The sequence below is a fragment of the Schistocerca nitens genome, chromosome 1, assembly GCF_023898315.1.
Source record: "Schistocerca nitens isolate TAMUIC-IGC-003100 chromosome 1, iqSchNite1.1, whole genome shotgun sequence".
Lineage (NCBI taxonomy): Eukaryota > Metazoa > Arthropoda > Insecta > Orthoptera > Acrididae > Schistocerca > Schistocerca nitens.
Genome location: NC_064614.1, coordinates 1,065,075,560 through 1,065,099,081, shown reverse-complemented (window position 1 = coordinate 1,065,099,081; position 23,522 = coordinate 1,065,075,560).

The following is a 23,522-nucleotide window of genomic DNA, read 5'->3' as shown; positions in this document are numbered from 1 at the left end:
AGTGGCTAATGAGTGGTTTGGTGCCAATGTCTCGCAACCCACCATCAAATGTTTTCAGTGAGTGCGAAATTACCACAACCTCCTGGCCAGGACAACAATCGAATACCCCGCGCGTGGAGGTAGTTCAGGTCAACGTGCAGTGTGCCGTTTTCGTATTGAAAGATACAGTCATGGAGAGGTTGAACATATAACACAGCCACAGAACTTGACTCACCAGTTCTACTTGACTCACCAGTTCTCAGACTACGGCCAATACGAACCAGACATTGTGTAGACAACGGACCTCATAACATCACATTAACTGCTGAGCCCGAATTACGATGGCGAGACCAAGGCTGCAGAGGTCCTCAAAGTCTCCCTACATGATGGATCCCTCTATTGTGACGTTTTCTGGGGACCCTGGTACCATTTTTGTGTCCAGTGTTGCTGTTGGGCGCACCACTGTCGGCGCGACTCTCTTTTCTGCAGCAGCATCAGTGGATATCGCAACAATGATCGCCATGCTGACACACAGCAGCTCTTCAGTTGTCGTCGCAATGTCCATGTAGATATATCTCTTGCTAAAAATATGACCTTCACTTGACACAAGATACGTGTGTGACTGTACGAACCTGGATGTCCGAGCGAACAATACTGTTTGTCCCGTTTGTTCCTTTTGTCATGTAGCGCAGTTGAGTTCATGCCGGGTGTTCGTTACGCCATCGATCCTTAGTGGGTTCTCAATGAAAGTCGCGGAACGATAAAATGCAATCCCGACAGGAAATAATATTGCCGCTGCTGTGTGCTTCTCTCATTCGAGGCAGCCATATCGCTGTCTTCTCGCAAGAGATTACTGAATGAGACATCTGTTGCGTAATCTTTTTTCGTATGCAGAACCTATATGGCGTTATTACTAATCATGTCGTGCGGTTGTACTGAAATGCTCTTCATTTCCATATACGTATAACTGTGTGGTGCACTTCATGTTGTTTGAGGCCCCCTGCATTCCACGATCGTAGTGTTATCCCTTCATTATGATACACTTCACCCCTATGATCTCAGTTAGCTATAAAATACATAATACCACGTTTGTAAGATTACTCAGGACTGTCAGAGGCAGCATATTTCTTAACTTACCTAGTTATTGTCATCACTCGTCTCTTGGTGTCCACCATAAACTCATGTACGTACTAGTGCACCAAGGACGTGCTGTTTGCCCAAAATTTCTCTAATGTCATTAGTAACACCAGAGCTCATCCATGTTGTTGTTGTGGTCGGGAGGCTGGTTTGATGCCACTCTCCATGCTACTCTATCCTGTGCTAGTCTCTTCATCCCCAAATAACTACTAGAACGTACATCCTTCTGAATCTGCTTACTGTATTCATCTCTTAGTCTCCCTCTACAACTTTTACTATCAACACTTCCCTCCGATACTAAATTGGTGATCCCTTGATGTCTCAGAATGTGTCTTATCAACCGATCCCTTCTTTTGTCAAGTTGTGCCACAAATTCCTTATTTCCCCAATTATATTCAGTATCTCCTCATTGGTTACGTGATCGACCTATCTAATCTTCAGCATTCTCCTGTAGCACCATATTTCGAAAGCTTTAATTCTTTTTTATCTAAACTGATTATCGTCCATGTTTCACTACCACACATGGCTACATTCTAGACAAATACCTTCAAAAATGATTTTCTAACAGTTAACTTTCTATTCGATTTTAACAAATTTCCCTTCTTCAGAAACGCTTTCCTTGCCATTGCCACTCTACTTTTTATATCCTCTCATTTCGGCCATCATCTGTTGTTTTTCTCTCCAGATAACAAAATTCATCCAATATCTTAAGCGTCTAGTTTCCTAATTTAATTCTCTCAGCGTCATCCGATGTAATTCGACTACATTCCATTACCTTTGTCTTGCTTTTGTTGATGTTCATCTTACGTCCTCCTTCCAAAATACTGTCCATTCATTTCAACTGCTCTTCCAAGTCCTTTGATGTCTCTAACAGAATTACAATGTCGTGGGCAAACCTCAAAGTTTTTATTTCATCTCCCTGAACTGTAATTCGCACTCCAAATTTTTCTTTAGCTTACCATTTTACTTGTTCAATGTACATATTGAATAACATGGGAGATAGGCTGCAACTCTGTTTCTATCTCTTCTCAACCACTGCTCCCCTTTCATGCGCCTCGGCTCTTATAGCTGCCTTCTGGTTTCGGTACAAGTTGTAAGTAGCCTTTCGCTCCCCGCTGCCTCCAGAATTTCAAATATAGTATTCCAGTCAACATTGTCAAAAGCTTTCTCTAAGTCCACAAACGCTATAAAAGTTGGTTTGATTCCCGTAACCTGTCTTCTAAGATGAGTCGTGGTGCCAGTATTGCCACACGTGTTCCTACATTTCTCCGGAATCCAAACTGATGTTCCCCGAGGTCAGCTTCTACCAATTTTTTTATGCTCCTGTAGATAATTCATGTTAGTACTTCACAACCATGACTTATTAAACTGGTTGTTTGGTAATTTTCACACCTGTCAACAACTGATTCCTTTCGGACTGGAATTACCACATTCTTGTAGAAGTCTGAGGGTATTTCGCCTGCCTCATACACCTTGCACACCAAGTGGAAGAGTTTTGTCATGGCTGGCTTTCACAAGGCTATCAGTAGTTCTAACGGAATACCGTCTACTCCTGGGGCCTTGTTTCTTTCAGAGATTTGTCAAATTTTTCATGCAGTATCCTATCTTTCATCTCATCTTCATCTACGTCCACTTCCCTTTCTATGATACCGGTTTCAAGATCATCTCCATTGTATAATCCCCTCTATATACTCCTTCCACCTTTCAGATTTACCGTCTTTGCTTAGGACTGGTTTACCATCTGAGCTATTTACATTCATAGAGTTACTTCTCTTATTCGCTTCCAAATCCTTACATTTGTCCTCCAGCTATTCATGCTTAGCAATTTTGCACTTCCTGTCAATCTGTTTTTTAAACGTTTATATCCCCCTTCGCCTGCTTTGCCGCACTTTTTAAATTTTCTCTTTTCATCAATTAAATTCAGTATCTCTCGTGTTATCCAAGGATTCGTAGTCTTTATACCCATTTAATCCTCCACTGCCTTCATTATTTCATGTCTTAAAGTTACGCGTTCGTCTTCCGCTATATTCCTTTCCCCTGTTCTAGTCAACCGTTGTATAATGCACCCTCTGAATCTCTCAACACCTCTGGTTGTTACAACTTATCCAGGTCCCATTTACTTTAATTCCTACCTTTTCCCAATTTCTTCAGTTTTAATCTACAGTTCATAGACAATAAAGTGTGCCCCTAAAAATATCTTATAATTTAAGATATGGTTCCTAAATCTCTGTCTAACCATTATATAATCAATCTGAAACCTTTCTGTGTCTCCAGGTCTCTTCCACATATACAACCTTCTTTTATGATTCTTAAGCCAACGGCTTTGCCATAGTGGTAACACCGTTTACCTTCAGATCACCGAAGTTAAGCGCTGTCGGTCTGGCCCAGCTCTTGGATGTGTGACCATCCAGTCTGCCGAACGCTGTTGGCAAGTGGGGTGCACTCAGACCTTGTGAGGCAAACTGAGGAGCTGTTTGATTGTAGAGTAGCGCCTCTTGTCTCGTAAACTGACAAACGACCGGGAGAGCGATCTGCTGACCACATGCCCGGCCATATCCGTATCCAGTGACGCCTGAGGGCTGAGGATGATACGGCGGCCAGTAAGTAACGTTGGGCTTTCATGACCTGTTGGGGCGGAGTTTAGTTTATGATTCTTAAACGATGTCTTAATGATGATTAAATTACGCTCTGCCCAAAATTCTACCAGGCAGTTTCCTATTTCATTCCTTTCCCCCTGTCCATCTCCAACTAATACTTTGCTTCTCTTCCTTTTCCTGCTTTCGAATTGCACTTACCTATCACGATTAAATTTTCGTCTCCCTTAACTATATGAATAATTTGTTTTACGTAATCATACGTTTCTTCAATCTCCTCATCATCTGTGGAGTTAGTTAGCATGTGAACTTGTACTACTGCGACAGACGTGGGCTTCGTGTCTATCTTGGCTGCGATAATGCTTTCATTATGTTATTCATAGTAGTTTAGCCACATTCCTATTATCTTGTTCATTATTAAACCTACTCCAACGTTAGCCCTATTTGCTTTTGTATTTATAACCAGGACCAGGAGTCCTGTACCTCCTGCCACCGAATTTCGCTAATTCTCACTATATCTAGCTTCATACTATCGATTTCTCTTTTTAAATTTTCTATTGCGGTAAATATTTAGTGGCAACTGAAAATTTATGCCAGTCGAAGAATCTAATCCAGATTTTTTGCCTGTCGTATGTACAGCCGCTTTACTCATCAGCTATCTGAAGACGCCTCTAGGCCTGATTCAAACTTTATCTCTTGGAAAAATTCTTCTCCTCCCTATTAGAACACTCTATGTCAAATTAATTGTGTTACAGACATCTCTATGTACGATAACATAAACTTTAGCAAGAGTTTCTACGTTTTAAAAGTTTGTTACTGTATTTTGATGGTTATCGTTCAATACATATGTCTTGAAAAGAAAAAGAACCGCTGAAGAGGATATAGAACTGTTTATCTGGTGTATCTATTTTGATCTTCATTTATAAGTTTTCACTATTGATGTCATCCATGTGCCCAATATTAAGTGTCTTAAAATGAAATTAGTTCTTTTTTTCGATGCTTATTATTATTATTATTATTATTATTATTATTATTATTGGCGAATTCTCCCCAGAAATGGGCCCGCATCTCGTGGTCGTGCGGTAGCGTTCTCGCTTCCCACGCTCGGGTTCCCGGGTTCGATTCCCGGCGGGGTCAGGGATTTTCTCTGCCTCGTGATGGCTGGGTGTTGTGTGCTGTCCTTAGGTTAGTTAGGTTTAAGTAGTTCTAAGTTCTAGGGGACTGATGACCATAGATGTTTAGTCCCATAGTGCTCAGAGCCATTTGAACCAATCCCCAGAAATGGAAGACATTAAGTGAATAACACGATCAGTTTTTCTTTGAGTTCGTATTCTTCCAATAGGCTTTCATTCTTTCCGAAAAGGCTTGTTTACACTCATCCGACCACTTTGGTCTGTATTGCTTTTCTTTTGGTTGCTGTGATATAACTTCCCATTCGTCTACTTTGTGTCTGAAGGTGTCTCTTTCTATAAAGTCAGTTAGTCTTATGTTTTCATTATTTAGGTTCTTTCGAATTTCATCGACACAAAGTGTGGAATTCTTAAGGGAGGTTACATAATCTATTATTCTCTTCGTCAATATTTCTTCTGACAGTCGGCTGAGATGGCCAAAGACTTTCATTCGGTTTTTCGTAATATCAGTTTCGATATTTAAAAACTTTTCTGTTATTTTAATTGATTGTAGCCTATAACAGTCTTGGGTATGTCTTCCTTCTAGAATTTTCCAAATCATCTTTCTCTCTTCTCTTTTGGCGTCTTCAAGATGTTTTCTGTTAAGGATTAGTGTTTCACATGCAAAGACGATTATTAATATTATTGTTATTATATTTTTAGCGTTACTAACGTGTGCTACTGTTGTTGCTGTTGCCTCTTTTTAGTTGTGGTAATAGACGTTCTCGTTTCGGAATATCAGTGTTTTATTACGGTATTCAAATTCTTCCCTTTACTAAATAAGATCAATGCAGTATTATCTGGCGTGAAAAGAACTACCAGACTCAGCTTAAACAACTTTAAGCATGTGGTCATGGACAGTGAAATGTTGAGCAAATCCCATGGCAAATACTGCAGCTTATGGACTCTTCAGTTCAAATAAAGCACTTCGCAGATCACAATGTAGGTCACATCGAAGATGTGAACATCGCGCACGCGAATGACAACACTGGATTGCAAAGAGCGTGGCTAACGACATCAACAATACAACTCGTGGCGACGGTCAATTGTCACTTTCAAAATGTACGCTATTACCCAGTGCAGTTATGAATTAACTGAAAACTATTGTTAAAAATGCTATACAGGGACGCTTATAAACTGCTTGTCTCGATGATTATTAAATGTAATATTAATACGTAAATTACGCGACACCTCGCTATAACTATAAACTCTGGAAGTAATAATAAAGAACAAAGAGCACTGATTTATAATACATGTACTAAAGTTCAAGCAGCAAAATGAAATCCCCAGTAACTAACACGGATCTAATACATTAATGCGGACACATAAAAGCTAGCTGACTAAACTATTACAAGATAAAGCTCTGTATGTCAGTACTGTTCTTTTTTCTCTATGTACAATAACATAAACTTTGGAAGACAGAGGACTGATACTGTCGTACAACTGTTTCTTGTAACCAGCCACGACGAGCAGTCGCTCAGCCTGACCAAGGTTACTAACTAATAAGGTTGGGCAGAAAGCGCTCTGCTCTGCCATTGGCTGGCCTAGTAACGTCAGCGTGGAGGCAAGCGCTCACAAGCAGACGACACGGCATGCGCGTTTACGTCAAGTTTTTGGCAGAAGATTTTGTTTATACCAGAATTGAGATGTCTAAACTGCTTTTCTGCTGCTAAACTATCACAGTTAAGACTGATGAGTTATATTCTTTCTTAGCTTATGCCTCACACATCAGGAAAAATATCAGATCACAACCACACTGACACACACTTGAAATTCGCAACCTCGGCTCAAATAAATCAGAAACTATTCATTTAATCGCATTGAAATGAATTTACTTAAGAGGTCGAAGTTGCACACATTTGTTTGTAAGAACAGCATTCCTTCTTTCTAAAGCCGCTATACTATTCATGAAAGTAACTTTATCCGTGTCTGGAAAAAAACTGTCATCTGTACATGTGCTCTTATTATGATGTTTCTTATTTGGTGACAGCTTTTCCAGAGTTTCCAGAGATCTCTTATGTAGTTCTCGTTTCTTATACCGTTTGGTTCTGTCTTCTGTTGCGGGTGACACATTGACAGTCGCATTACTGCATGGCAAATTGCACGAAGGAACTGCATCTGGCTTGAGCATTCTTTTTCGGGGCAAATTAAGCAATTCAGACTGTAAATCCCTTAAGTAATCTGTTTCTGCGAAATGGCGAGAACATATTCGTGCATGCGCAACATTTACACTGTCTTTCCTACAACTTTTCGACAACCATAGTTTTTGTAATGTTTCATTACGCGGGAAACTGTATCACATTACGTCTGTTCCCTTTGTGCTCGGGTTGTAGGAAAAACAGCCCGTAAAAGCAGAGCCTGGCATTGTAAAAATTAATTTTCTCACTCACTTGTAGATTCTCCAATAAGAACTTCACAGGACGAACCATAAACTGTAGAGCTGGCGAACACAATGTTGATCCCGCTGTCCACTATCGCTAACTATTTCAGTTCCGAATCAAATATCAATTACAGCAAAAACCGTTAACACTCCCAAATTCCGAATGTTTCCGCTGTTGACTGAGTACCTCAGAAGAAAGAACTCAATCGAAATACTCCTTCAAACACAAAACAACGCAAGAAAAACAATCACACACAATTCGAACTGTGTACTGTTTGGCACAGTTGCTTCCACCGTGACGTCATGCGCACAACTGAGAAAACACGTTGCTTTCTGCGCCCACCTGAGCCTGATGAGGGAGAGCAAACATACGAGCAGACAGTGGCGGAACATGGAGTATTCGCACTAACGGCGGCGACGCAACCTCCGTCTCACCTCGCTGACATCAACGTAACCCACCTATCACAAGCTCTCGTATCACGCCAGTGATTCGTACAACACGAAATTAAGATAATGACAACTTGTACGAGGGTTGCCCAGGAAGTAATGCAACGCATTTTTTTCTTCAACAGTTCTTTATTGAACACAATGAGAATTACACACACGAAAGAACGGTGTTTTATCTGCACACCCTCCTTTTTCACGTAATCTCCATCCCATTCTATGGCCTTCCTCCAGCGTGAAACAAGGGCGTGTTCGCCCTGTCGGTACCAATCTCCGTCCTGGTGGCGGAGCCATTGTTCCCAGTTTGAATCATTTCCTGCCGGCCGTAGTGACCGTGCGGTTCTAGGCGCTGCAGTCCGGAACCGCGGGACTGCTACGGTCGCAGGTTTGAATCCTGCCTCGGGCATGGATGTGTGTGATGTCCTTAGGTTAGTTAGGTTTAAATAGTTCTAAGTTCTAGGGGACTGATGAACTAAGATGTTAAGTCCCATACTGCTCAGACCCATTTGAACCATTATGAACCAATCATTTCCTCATAGTTCTCAAAATGTCTTCCACGAATGGCATCCTTTAATGGCCCAAACAAGTGGAAGTCTCAGGGGACTGGGTCAGATGTGTCAGGTGTGACAGCTGTGGAGCGTCTCACCGTCCGCTGCAAATCGTGGAGCTCCGCCGAACCGCCTTCTGATGATCTCACCCTCCGTGCAAAGCGACTAACTGTAGTTTTCTCGACAGCAGATGCTCCATAGACTTTGCACAAGCGTTTGCGAATATTTCCCACAGTTTATTTCTCTGTAAAAAATTCAATGATAGCATGTTGCTTGTAACGTACATCACCTATGGATTCTGAACCTGTTCTGTCGGAAATGACGGAATGCGGCGCGCTGACTCAGAAGACTTCAAATAAGACACACGTAACTTTTCGCGCTCGTAACATTGTTTCGGATGAGAAAAAAAATGCGGTGCCTTACTTTCTAGGCAACTTTTTTATTAGAAATTATGGGTAACATGGACATGGAAGTCAAATGAGGTTTTTAAGTCCCTTTTCCCCGATGCCGCTCCCGAATACCTGAACGAAGCAAATTTTTGATCGGACCACAGTTAACACAACTGCTTACGGAACTTCCTGAGCGAGCAAGTGAACGTTCAAAAGTATGACACCGAGAGTCATTTGTGTTAACCTGTAATCGTAATCAAACAAAACCTTCTTAATAAGTAAAAAAAAATTATGCGTCCTTGCTAATTGATTAACTTTAAATGAATCTAGGAAGCAAGGTGTTTTCGAACCATTACTTCCAGCATTCAATAGGGCAGTAAACCATCTCCTGTAAAATTATCTACTCTCTCTTTCATTCTCAATGTTGTAATGAAATACTTCCAGCATTCAATAGGGCAGTAAACCAGCTCCTGTAAAATTATCTACTCTCTCTTTCATTCTCAATGTTGTAATGAAATAATCATGCTATATGAAAGTTATAATATCCCGCAATCTTCCGACTGTTATTGGTTTAAAGTTAATATATATAGCGAGGTGGTGCATTTCGTCCGCGCGAGCGACAGAGTTATTCCTTGACTTAGCGTTGCTCAATGGCGAGCGAACAAATGTAAGAAAATCGGAATGTGAGAGGACTTTGTTACGAGACAAAATAACGAGAGGACGTGTAGGAAGTGTGTGCAATGAAACAGTCATTGTTAGCCGCCATATTGTATAATTCATGGTTTTTGAGATTCTCAAGCAATATGTTACGTTAAAGTGGAGTTTAATAACGGTCATAATAAAGTTTGTTGAATTTCAAAGGTAACTGCGTGTATTTAATTTTGATCAGAGGAATCTGTGATGAATTGTTATGTACTACAAGCTTGCATAGGACTTCGAACATTTGATGGTCGATGTTTCAATAGAACCTGCTTCAATAACACGGTCAAAAGCACTGAGAAAGTTTTCTTTGCTGAAAAGAATTAATTTCACTCGCAAACAATCATCGAATGACCAAATGCGAATGGCAGTGTTCCAATTCCACAAAATCTTAAAGAAGCTTTCTTTCTCTTACATTTCAAGAATTTTACAGGCAGCCGTCGGAGTCGGAAGCTGCTTCTCCACCACGAGAGTAGCTTTTCTACGTGTATGAAATTACGTACGCTGTGGGAGAAGTCGACACTGTTTAAGATATTGTCCTTCACGGACATACAAACGGACACTACACACACTAGTTCAGTAACAAGTGTAATGTTACCAGCTTGAAAAACATTAATTTCTTCTTTTGAGCAGTAATATTATAAAATTATGCCATGGAAAATAAATGTGTAATATTAATTAGAGGAGAGTACATGGTATGTTTAATTCATAGACAGCGTACATCAAGAACCAGCAAAGATTGTATGTAAATATTATACATTTTTTAAAACAAAAGTTAGGAACCATGGTCTTCCTTTAATTCACTTCTTCTTGTGTTTCCTTAGAGAGCAGAAGTCTGTGTAATTTGTATTTATTATTGAATGAGAAGTGTTAGTTTCATACTAATGCGTCTGTAGTCATCTGTAAGATCCTTTTGAACTAAATACTTTTTTCTGATTTATGAATTTTAATATTTTAGGTCTGTGTCTCACGATTCTTGTAATAGCTGGACTTTATTGTTGTTTGTTCTTTCGTAATGTTTCTTTGCAAAGCTTGGAGAATGCTACAAGTAAAACTTCTGTTTACTATGCTTGCTAATCGTTTCCGCTCCTGTCCAACCTCCCTACGACGACAGCTGCTGCACCACAATGTAGCCCACCTCTCCTTACCGTAGTGTACAAGGTAGTACACAACTTGGAGCATTAAACTCCAAGCACCTCTTTTAAAGTAGCTCAAGTTACAAGCTAGCCCAAATATTAAGCTATTATATGTGTATTAACTAAACAATATATTGATCAGGAGACTTTGATATTGCATCTAAAAATGCGAATTATCGTCAGTCAGCTACTACGTTATCTACTCCTTCCATCGGAGTATCCTATCTGCACAGGCGCCGACTCCATAGGCCCTAGGGGGGGGGGGGGGGGGCTCAAAACTTCGCCCCGATGCGGGGAGGGGCGGGGTGCGGAGACCCCCCCCCAATAATTTAAAGAAATTTTTACTAGTTTATTACGGCAGTAAGCAGGTTAACTGAAAACGAGTGGTGTGTATCATGATAGTGTTACGGTGCTGTGGGAACACTTAGAATTTGTCCCGGTGCGCAAATCTTCGGATAAAGTCTGACGCCGATGGGCTAGCGATGTGGCCGCGGCGACATCAAAAGGACTGGAGCAGAAGCTCCTGGAACCCTCCGCCTCACGTCGCCTTGACCCTTCGAGATATTACGACGCCGCAGCTATATAAAGTCCGCCCTGCTGTCGCAGTCATTCAGTGTGGATAGTTTCGTTAAGTGCATGCTGCAGACGTGTTTAGTGTTCCGACTTTAGTGTCCAGTGGACCATTTTATACGACTATTTCATTCGTTTACTTTAGTCTTTTAGTGTATTGTGAATTAAGTTTGCAATGGATAAATTTGTTACCAAAAAGGTGTGTTTGGAAGTTGATGATACTGCAAGACAATCTCCAACAATTCTTGTGTCGTCAATTGCTTCGTCGTCTTCAGGTGAGAACCGTTCACACTCGAAACCTGGACTGGACAATCTGGTCAGGGAAGATCACTTCAGAAGTCTTGGTTGATCAAATATACGTGGCTAGAATATGAAGCATCTATCGAAAAAGTTTTTTGCAAAACCTGCAAAGAGGCAGAAGCTAAAAATCTATTACAATTTTCCTCAAAAAAAGAGGATGCATTTACTTCCGTATGGTTTTCTAACTGGAAAAAGGCTTTGGTAAAATTCCGTCTTCATGAAAATACGTTTAAGCATAAAGAAGGTGTTCTGAAATCATATTCTATCACTAACCGAAGTGTGGCCTCCCAGTTGAGTTAACAGTTCGATAGTGACATGAAGAAAGACCGTTTAAGTCTCGGGACAATTTTTACTACCGTGCAATTTTTATGCCGACAAGGGCTAGCAATTAGAGGGCACGAAGATGTAAACTCAAATTTTTTTCAATTGGTGGAACTCCGAAAGAATGACATACCTGAGTTTAAAGATTGGTTGGGGTGTTCAGGGTATAAGTGGACGTCCCACGATATTCAAAACGAGATCATTGATCTGTTAGGAAAGTCTGTGTTGAGAAAGGTATTGGCTTCAGTCAAGAAGATTGAACATTTTTCTATTATGGTTGACGAAACAAGTGATTCTGCGATTCACGAACAAGTGTCATTTTGTATTAATACTGTCGAAATTTCTTTAATCATCAACGAAGACGTTATTGGGTTATACGAGAACCCCAACACTGAATTACGAACTCTGTTTAGTATTTTAAAAGTCGTTTTTGCTTATCTTGATTTGTCAATGAATAACTTAAGAGGATAAGAGGACAGTGCTATGATGGTGCCTCGAATATGAGAGGTAAGTTCAAAGGACTAAAGAAGTTAGTTTTGGATATACAAACAAAACCACGTTATGTACACTGCACTGCTCAAAGTTTAGACTTGGCAGTTGTACAGTCTCCGCCATCTTACGTCTATGAGAGATATTATGGCTTTCATCAAGGACTTAATAAGCACCGTGAGGGAATCCAACAAAGGAATGGGACTTTTCAGAAGCTTACGCTGTGAGTGCGCCAACAACCAAGCTGGTCTACGACCCCTTTGCCCGACTCGATGGACTATGCGAGCTTGCAGTATCTTGAGAATATTGAAAAAATTTGAGGAACTTCTAGGCTTTATTGAAACATTTTCTGCAGAGGACAAAGCATAGGCAGGTTACAAATGCGCATGCTACCTTGAGTCAATATTACAATTCAGGACTTATTTCTTTTTACATCTTTTTGCCATGCATTGAACCCAGTAGAGGATGTCAATGAAAAAATTCAATGCCCTCATCTAAGTGTTGCTGATCTGGAAATGATATATGAGGGCTTGATTTGTATATTGAATGGAAGGCGTGATAGTTTTGGACACTTTTGGGAATTGTGTTTGAAAGAAAAACGTTGATAAGTTGATGATACTTCGCTTTCTCGGAAACGAAGTAAACCAAAGAAGTATGAAAACAATGAAGCTAGCTCACTTTACACTTTCGAAACCCCAAAGGACTACTACAAAACTATTTACATTGAAGTTTGTGAAACGGTGCTATCTTGCATTGCAGAGCGATTTGCTTCAACTGGACTCACACAGGTCATTGCAGTTGAACAAGAGAGCTCGCTTTTAGTAAACAGAGGTGAAACAAATTTGGAAAAATCAACTGAGTTTTACAAAAATGACCTAGACAATGTGAGATTGCGCTTACACTTGAATATGTTAGCCGATATCACTAATAAAAAACAACTGGTCTTAAAAACATGCGTGATGTAGAAAAGTACATTACACAAGAGCTTGCAGTTGGAGAAATGTTATGTGTAGCAGTGAAGTGCATTAAGCTTCTCCAAGTAGTTACAATCACTACAGCAACAGCAGAACGGTCATTTAGCGCCCTTAGACGCCTGAAGTTGTATTTCCGATCAACAATGGGACAGAAGCGATTGAACAACTTGGCTCGCTGTTCTTCATGACCACCGAGATGTGTTGGATGAATTGGATACACGACCAGTCATCAACGACTTCATACTCAGTAATCCAGTCAGACGATCGACATTTGCACCTTTCTAAAGACACTCTAGCCCTAGTAATGGCATTTAGAGCAATATTAAAAATATTAATAAAATAGAGAATTAAATAGATATATAATGTTTAATTTTCAGTTTCGAAACATTAGTACTAGTTTAGTACTGTATTACTACATTACTATAGTACCGTATTAGTTATTTTTCGAATACTTAAATATTTTTAGGGAGTAAGACCCAATTAAAACCCGCTATTTACATACTTATTGACTGAAAGCATTAGGCATAATGTATTAACTTTATTAACTGCATTAAAGCTTTTTTTTTAACTTTGAGATATTGTTTTTATTTAATCTACCCTGAGCCTTATTCAATGTAAGCTTAACTTAGCTATTTCACTTAGTAATCAAAGTGCTATTTTTGTGCGACAACAATATTTTATCTTATATTCTTTTATTGATAGTTTAGGATTTATTTAAATATACTTTCAGATTTTTCAGAGCTATATATTCACTGCTCTGCAATAATCTATAAGCATGATTATTACTGTAAATTAAATTAGCTTTTTACGAAAATACCGTGCGTACTTATGTTTTGTTTCTTTTCTCAAAGCGAAAAAATGTGTCAGGCTTGTCGAGCTTCCCGGAGTGTAGAGTTATCGGGAGTCCAGTTTTCGGGATTCTGATGTTGATCATATGACTCTAAAATGCTTAAAAAACTTTAAAACGCACTGTTTTTCATCTAAAATTTCGAAAATTTCCCAGGGCAACACCCCCCTCCCCCCCTCCCAATATTTTTCATAAGTCGACGCCCCTGTATGTGTCGTAACACAGTTTCTCAAACTGTGCCTGAAGTAATCCAAATCGTATGGAAAGATTTTGCATTTCTTCAGCCTGTAATAGAGTCTATTGTCAAATAAAACTCTGTATAGAGTATTCTGGAGGTATTTCTCTGTATCGCTCGTAATTGACAGACACACAATCCAGTACTTGTCACTTTCGGAAATAGCCTGTCCTAGTTATTCAAAGAATATTTGAAATATACGTGGAATACTAGTGAGGCCAAATGCTGAGTAAGCATTTATTACTGTATATCCTCGTCTACATATGATTGTAAATGAAATTTACGCTGGCTTATTATTTTGTAAGAGATCTCTCAGGCAAATGTATCTTCCGTTACCGTAATTCTAAAAGTAGCTATTGAATTAAGTCAGAAACGACACTGACCTCTTCTTGACAAGCGAAACCAAACAGAGAATGAATCCAGTCCTAAACCGTTTGGAGTTAGTGCGAGCTAACTACACTGGAATTTCTCGGTTTTCATTAGAAAAAGTCATCCATATGAAAGTAATATGAATTTATAATTAGTATAAATGCAGGTAATAGTACAGTACTTGATAGTAGATAAAATAAATCATACAACATCAAGATAAGTTTTTTGACATGGTGCTAATATTAACAAGAAAATTTACTGCAAACAATTTCCATGTTGGGGGATTTTGTATCGTTTTGGACTTCGGTACTAACGTTAGATTATAATCATGGACAAATATTCCGAGCCATACTTCTCATTTCTTTGATTACACCGCTGTCATCTTAATTTGGGAGGTCTTATTGGATACATAATCAGGCAAGGACATAAACTGCGAATGCGCCCGACCGCCAATTAAGCTGTGATCCGGTAACGACGGCGTCGCCGTCAAAGTGTGACGTAACTCGCTTGGTAACGAGCGCACGGATAGCCCAGAGCCGTATATCGCCTTCTGCCAAACGACGCTATTAGAAACCGTAAGTCGGCGGTGTCCGTGCATAAGCTCCCTTATCCGGCGGCGTAAATTGATGCCCCGGCAAATGGCGGCTGTTACTTACCGTAGCACATCGTGCTAAGACCGCATACTTATTACAGACAGTCTTCCCAAATTCTGTACGGTGTACGGAGCGTTGAGACATCGGATGTCTCAAGAAACTCCGTTACCGCTTGTTCCATTTGCCGCAGTAAACATTTTCTGTACAGCTTTCTCTTAACACCGCTCGGTTAAGTGTACGATCGTTGCAGCAAACGAACTAACACTGCAAATGGACTGCCATGTTAATCTTCACTGGCATTCTCTAAGAATAGTTACTGGAAAAGACGTGTGGCTGTGTGCTTTTGTGTTTGGCAGTATCCCATTATTACTTTTTGTCATTCTGTCAAGAGTCAGGTCATTAGGAATTGAGAGCCAGATCAACTAGACAACTTGTTAACATGAACTTCATATGTAATTATAAAATTCTTCCGTTGATATGTAGAAAATAAACAGAAAATCACAGCAAGCTTAGTACATACAGCATTTGCAAGTGCGTGTATAACTTCTAGCTCTTATGACATCCGTCGTTGAGATATACATATGAGCCTGAGCTATTGTATGCTTTGGATATACAAATCCCCTTCGTCTGATAATAATGGTTCGATCAAATATGGTTTCACTTTATCATCGATGCGAAATCACCAGCATCGTAATCATTTAACTAATCAAATTGCGTGCACATCGAGTATCGTCACTGTTGTGTGACTGGATTCGTCATTTCCTCTCAGAGAGGTCACAGTTCGTAGAGACAGACGGTAAATCATCGAGTAGAACAGAAGTGATATCTGGCGTTCCGCAAGGTAGTGTCATAAGCCCTATGCTGTTCCTCATTTATATAAATGATCTAGGTGATAATCTTAGCAGCCCACTTAGATCGTTTGCAGATGACGCGGTAATTTACCGTCTAATAAAATCATCAGACGATCAATTCCAATTACTAAATGATCTAGAGAGAATTTCTGTATGGTGCGAAAAGTGGCAATTGGCACTAAACAAAGGAAAGTGCGAGGTCATCCACAGGGGTAATAAAAGAAATCCGATAAATTTTGGGTATACGATAAATCGCACAAATCTAAGGGCTGTCAATTCGACTAAATACTTAGGAATTACAATTACGAGCAACTTAAATTGGAAGGACCACATAGATAATATTGTGGGGAAGGCGAAATAAAGACGGCGCGTTGTTGGCAGAACACTTAAAAGATGCGACAAACCCAGTAAAAAGACAGCCTACATTACTGTTGTCCGTCCTCTGCTGGAATATAGCTGCGCGGTATGGGATCCTTACCAGGTGGGATTGACGGATGACATCGAAAAAGTCCAAAGAAGGGCAGCTCGTTTCGTGTTATCGCGCAATAGGGGTGAGAGTGTCACTGATAAGATACGCGAGTTGGGGTGGCAGTCACTGAAACAAAAGCGGTTCCCTTTGCGGCGAGATCTATTTACGAAATTTCAATGACTAACCTTCTCTTCCGAATGCGAAAATATTTTGTTGACACCCACCTACGTAGGTAGAAATGATCATCATAATAAAATAAGAGAAATCAGTGCTAGAACGGAAAGATTGAGGTATTCCTTTTTCCCACGCGCCATTCGAGAGTTTAGTGGTAGAGTAGTAGTATGAAAACGGTTCGATAACCCTCTTCCAAGCACTTAAGTGTGAATTGCAGAGTAACCATGTAGATGTAGATGTAAAGTTTCTTATTTCTAAGTGCCAGAACAGTTTTTCATATGATAACCCTCCTGGTCCTCTGATTAACGTCAGGGATTTCTAACACAAAGGTCGCGATTCCTGGTTAATTTTTTTCTGGAGTTCCTTGGAATGCGGTCCACTCTTTCTCCTGAGGGTATCTGAGCAGCTGCAAGAATGAGTTACGAGGGCTGCCAGGAAAGTAATGCACCGCATTGTTTTTCTTCACCATTTATTGAATATAATGAGAATTACACACACGAGAGAATGGTGTTTTATCTACACACCCATCTTTCCACGTAATCTCCATTCCGTTCTACGGCCTTCCTCCAGAGCGAAACATGGGCGTGAATGCCCTGTCGGTACAGATCCTTGTCTTGGTGGCGGAACCAGTGCTTCACTGTTTGAATAACCTCCTCATCGTCCTCAAAATGGCTTCAACGAATGGCACCCTTTAATGGCCTAAACAAGTGGAAGTCCGACGGGGCTAGGTCAGGGCTGTAGGGTGGATGGGGTAACACTGCCCAACCCTGTTTTGCGATGTGTTCAGCAGTCCTGATACTTGTATGAGACCGAGCGTTATCGTGTTGCAGCAAAACATCTCCTGGGTTACTGTGGTGCCGAAGTTTTGTTAATGTGTTGACATATGCTTCTGAATTAATGGTACCGCCACTCGGCATCACACCAATGATAATCACCCCTTTACAGCCCCAGAACACGGTGATCATGACCTTACCGGCGCAAGCAGCTGCTTTGAATTTTTTCTTCTATGGGTAGTGGGAATCGAGCAATTCCGTTGACTGTGGTTTTGTTTCGGTCTCAGAATGGTGGACCTATGTTTCATCACCTGTCACAATCTGAGACAAGAAGGTTCCCCCTCAGCTTCAAACGTTGCACCAAATCAAGAAAGATGTTTCTTGTGCAACTTCTGATCCACCGTTGGACACCGCGGGATCCATCTTGCACATACTTTTGAATATCCAAGATTGCAAATAATTGCATGCACACTTCCTTTGCTGATTGACAGATGCAGCGCCAACTGCAGAGTCGTAATGCGTCCGTCCTCGCGAATGACAACATCAGCTCGCCGCAACATGTCAGGTGTGACAGCCGTGGATGGTCTCCCCGACCGCTGCAAATCGTGGAGCTTCGCCGAACCGCCTTCTGATGACCTCACCCTCCGTGCCCAGCGACTAACTGTACTTCTGTTATCGACAGCACATGTTCCATAGACTTTGCACAAGTGTTTGTGAATATTCACGACAGTTTCTTTCTCGGCAGTGAGAGATTCTATGACGGCACGTTGCGTGTAACGCGCATGACCTACAGGCGCCAGTTTGAAACTGTCCTGCAGCTACACTATCTGTCGGAAGTGAGAGAACTTGGAGCGCTCACTCAGGAGATTTCAAATAATAGATACGTAACGTTTCGCATGTGCAGCATTGTTTTCGGCCGAGAAAAAAAAAGGCGGTGCATTACTTCCTGGACAATCGTCGTAGTAGTGATGCTGAACTGCAAGTCTCCGAAAATCGAAAGATTGGCTGTTGACTATGAGTCACACGATACTTCGGTTCTTTACAAATTTCTATGCCCTCTTTCATGGTCCATCACTTCTTTCATCATTCTGATCTTTCTCTTGTCTTGTAGCAGATTATGGTTATTGTGGTTAATATGATTTGCCATCATACACTCCTGGAAATGGAAAAAAGAACACATTGACAACGGTGTGTCAGACCCACCATACTTGCTCCGGACACTGCGAGAGGGCTGTACAAGCAATGATCACACGCACGGCACAGCGGACACACCAGGAACCGCGGTGTTGGCCGACGAATGGCGCTAGCTGCGCAGCGTTTGTGCACCGCCGCCGTCAGTGTCAGCCAGTTTGCCGTGGCATACGGAGCTCCATCGCAGTCTTTAACACTGGTAGCATGCCGCGACAGCGTGGACGTGAACCGTATGTGCAGTTGACGGACTTTGAGCGAGGGCGTATAGTGGGCATGCGGGAGGCCGGGTGGACGTACCGCCGAATTGCTCAACACGTGGGGCGTGAGGTCTCCACCGTACATCGATGTTGTCGCCAGTGGTCGGCGGAAGGTGCACGTGCCCGTCGACCTGGGACCGGACCGCAGCGACGCACGGATGCACGCCAAGACCGTAGGATCCTACGCAGTGCCGTAGGGGACCGCACCGCCACTTCCCAGCAAATTAGGGACACTGTTGCTCCTGGAGTATCGGCGAGGACCATTCGCAACCGTCTCCATGAAGCTGGGCTACGGTCCCGCACACCGTTAGGCCGTCTTCCGCTCACGCCCCAACATCGTGCAGCCCGCCTCCAGTGGTGTCGCGACAGGCGTGAATGGAGGGACGAATGGAGACGTGTCGTCCTCAGCGATGAGAGTCGCTTCTGCCTTGGTGCCAATGATGGTCGTATGCGTGTTTGGCGCCGTGCAGGTGAGCGCCACAATCAGGACTGCATACGACCGAGGCACACAGGGCCAACACCCGGCATCATGGTGTGGGGAGCGATCTCCTACACTGGCCGTACACCACTGGTGATCGTCGAGGGGACACTGAATAGTGCACGGTACATCCAAACCGTCATCGAACCCATCGTTCTACCATTCCTAGACCGGCAAGGGAACTTGCTGTTCCAACAGGACAATGCACGTCCGCATGTATCCCGTGCCACCCAACGTGCTCTAGAAGGTGTGAGTCAACTACCCTGGCCAGCAAGATCTCCGGATCTGTCCCCCATTGAGCATGTTTGGGACTGGATGAAGCGTCGTCTCACGCGGTCTGCACGTCCAGCACGAACGCTGGTCCAACTGAGGCGCCAGGAGGAAATGGCATGGCAAGCCGTTCCACAGGACTACATCCAGCATCTCTACGATCGTCTCCATGGGAGAATAGCAGCCTGCATTGCTGCGAAAGGTGGATATACACTGTACTAATGCCGACATTGTGCATGCTCTGTTGCCTGTGTCTATGTGCCTATGGTTCTGTCAGTGTGATCATGTGATGTATCTGACCACAGGAACGTGTCCATAAAGTTTCCCCTTCCTGGGACAATGAATTCACGGTGTTCTTATTTCAATTTCCAGGAGTGTATTTTACACAGTGGATTTTTTATTTATTTAGCGTATGGCTAATACAGAACAGTAGAAAAATCACTTCACAGAAATGAAATGTCCACGTCCTCGTGATTACATATTTACTCCCGAGCCGTTGCGGCTCTGTCCCTTACCGCTTTCCGCTCTGGTTCGACATAAAGCCTCGATAGTACAGCGTGCCATCGGTGCTTGTTCGGGGAAAGAGACAAGAGAGGAGGAACTGTAACGGGGTTAGTCGATGTGGTCTAGCGTGAAGATGAAACGGTTTCTTTCGAAGTGATACACTTGCCGAAGTTTGAGGTGTCTGTCGGCAGTGTTAACTAGTCTGTTGAGACATTGGCGTTTTGGGGACACAGTCAGTTGCTTTCCGGGAATGGTCATGAGCCTAGTTTGCATCGACTACAATCGCCTGTTCTGGAAAGAAATGTCTGCTGGTAGGAGCGTGATACGTTCGCCTAACTTCTGATTGCAGATGCTATTTGGAATTGATTAGCCCCTACGGAACCAAAGAACGGTGTCCGTGTCTTTCAATTTAAGTACACTCCTTGCCATTACAATTGCTACACCAAGAAGAAATGCAGATGATAAACGGGTATTCATTGGACAAATATATTATATTAGAACTGACATGTGATTACATTTTCGCGCAATTTGGGTGCCTAGATCCTGAGAAACCGGTACCCAGAACAACCTTCCCAGGCTGTAATAACGTCCTTGATACGCCTGGGCATTGAGTCAAACAGCGCTTGGATGGCGTGTACAGGTACAACTGCCCATGCAGCTTCAACACGATACCACAGTTCATCAAGAGTAGTGACTGGCGAATTGCGACGAGCCAGTTGCTAGGCCACCATTGACCAGACGTTTTCAATTGGTGAGAGATCTGAAGAATGTGCTGGCCAGGGCAGCAGTCGAACATTTTTCTGTATCCAAAAAGGCCCGTACAGGACCTGCAACATGCGGTCGTGCATTATCCTGCTGAAATGTAGTGTTTCGCAGGGATCGAATGAAGGGTAGAGCCACGGGTCGTAACACATCTGAAATGTAACGTCCACTGTTCAAAGTGCCGTCAATGCGAACAAGAGGTGACTGAGACCTGTAACCAATGGCACCCCATACCATCACTCCGGGTGATACGCCAGTATGGCGATGACGAATACACGCTTCCAACCTGCGTTCACCGCGATGTCGTCAAATACGGATGCGAACATCATGATGCTGTAAACAGAACCTGGATTCATTCGAAAAAATGACGTTTTGCCATTCGTGCACCCAGGTTCGTCGTTGAGTACACCATCGCAGCCGATCCTGTCTGTTATGCAGCGTCAAGGGTAACCGCAGCCATTGTCTCCGAGCTGATAGTCCATGCTGCTGCAAACGTCGTCTAACTGTTCGTGCAGATGGTTGTTGTCTTGAAAACGTCCCCATGTGTTGACTCAGGGATCGAGATGTGGCTGCACGATCCGTTACAGCCATGCGGATAACATGCCTGTCATCTCGACTGCTAGTGATACGAGGCCATTGGAATCCAGCAAGGCGTTCCGTATTACCCTCCTGAACCCACCGATTCCCTATTCTGCTGACAGTCATTGGATCTCGACCAATGCGAGCAGCAATGTCGCGATACGATAAACAGCAATCGCAATAGGCTGCAATCCGACCTTTATCAAAGTCGGAAACGTGATGGTACGCACTTCTCCTCCTTACACGAGGCATCACAACAACGTTTCACCAGACAATTCCGGTCAACTGCTGTTTGTGTATGAGAAATCGGTTGGAAACTTCCCTCATGTCAGCACGTTTGTAGGTGTCGCCACCGGCGCCAACCTTGTGTGAATGCTCTGAGAAGCTAATCGTTTGCATACCACAGTATCTTCTTCCTATCGGTTAAATTTCGCGTCTGTAGCACGTCATCTTCGTGGTGTAGCAATTTTAATGGTCAGTAGTGTAATTTCTCACATGTTTCTTGTTTTCCAATTTTTCCTTGCTTTGGGTTTAAACCGTTGACACTCAAGTGTGCGGATGTTCTTGGAACACAATCGTGGCTTGAGTTGGTACATAGCAGGTTAGCGCTTCAGCTGGGCGTTTAATAACTGTTTTGCTGTTTTAAAAAATAGGGGCATGTTTTAGAATATTTTTCTTAAACTGATGCATAATAAAAAAGTGTATGAGCTGTCTGCTTAGTAACTGTGTTGCTATTCTAAAAATGCTTGTGACAGCTGTTACGATATTTTTCTTAAACTGGTGAAGTCATATGAACTGTCTGCTTAGTAACTATTTTTACTATTTCGAAAAGAAAGTGACGGCTGTCACAATCAGTGGCGGATTTACCAGTAGCCGAATACGCTGGAGCCTAGGGCGCAGATTTTAGGGGCGGCAAAGTTACGACCAATCTTTTTTTTATATATCTTACAGATATTAGAAAGCTTCTTGTTTAAATACATAAGTGTTATTTCGTCCACACAAACAATTCAGTATGTAATATGTTTCACCACTTAGATAAATTTTTCTACAATTTTCTTAGTCATTTGATTGCAGCGCGGAAACGAGTAACGTGACCGTTGGCTAAGCGTGTCTGGCCGAACTCAATGCACTGCCTCGTCGCGGCCGCCGCGGAAGCCAAAGCGCGGTCGTCCTGTCGTAGGCGATGTGATGTTCCTTTTGCATTTCTTATTTAAATGTCTTCGTTATTTTTTTTTCAAAGGCAAAGAGAAAAGGTGAAGTGGTAGCCCAGTGCAGAGCCTGAGCCTACAGTCATGTATTTTTGATTTTCAAATGTTAATAAACATAAGATGTTTTTCCTATTCTTCGGTAAGAGGAAGGACTCGCTCTCTGTTAATGAACGAAGGTAGACGCACGTTATATTAGAGCTAAATCGGCGATAGCCATTTTGGTTGTGACAATAAGTAAAAAGTCTTATTTCTGGACCGAGCGAGGTGGCGCAGTGCTTAGCACACTGGACTCGCATTCGGGAGGACGACGGTTCAATCCCGTAAATCAGGATGGCCGTCCTGATTTAGGTTTTCCGTGATTTCCCTAGATCACTCCAGGCAAATGCCGGGATGGTTCCTTTGAAAGGGCACGGCCGCCTTCCTTCCCCATCCTTCCCTAATCCGAGCTTGTGCTCCGTCTCTAATGACCACGTTGTCGACGGGACGTTAAACACCAATATCCTCCTCCTCCTCCTCCTCCTCTTATTTCTGGTATGTGTAGAAGAAATAATATAGTGGCATTTCACCAGTGAAAAATTGAGTTATTATTCCAAGTAGGACTGTAATATATAAAAATCCAAGAATCTCACCTGTGTACTTTGGAGTTACTACGAAGATCAGATTACTAATCTTATTTTATAGTTAACATCTCAGCGATACGCATTTTTCTATGTGTATATTTCATACAACCTTTCACACAGTCGCTTACTTGCTTGCTGTAGATAAGTCGCTTAGTTCTTAAGTTATTTGCTAATCGTTCTCTTTTAAGTGTACATGTTATTACTTCTCTTCCA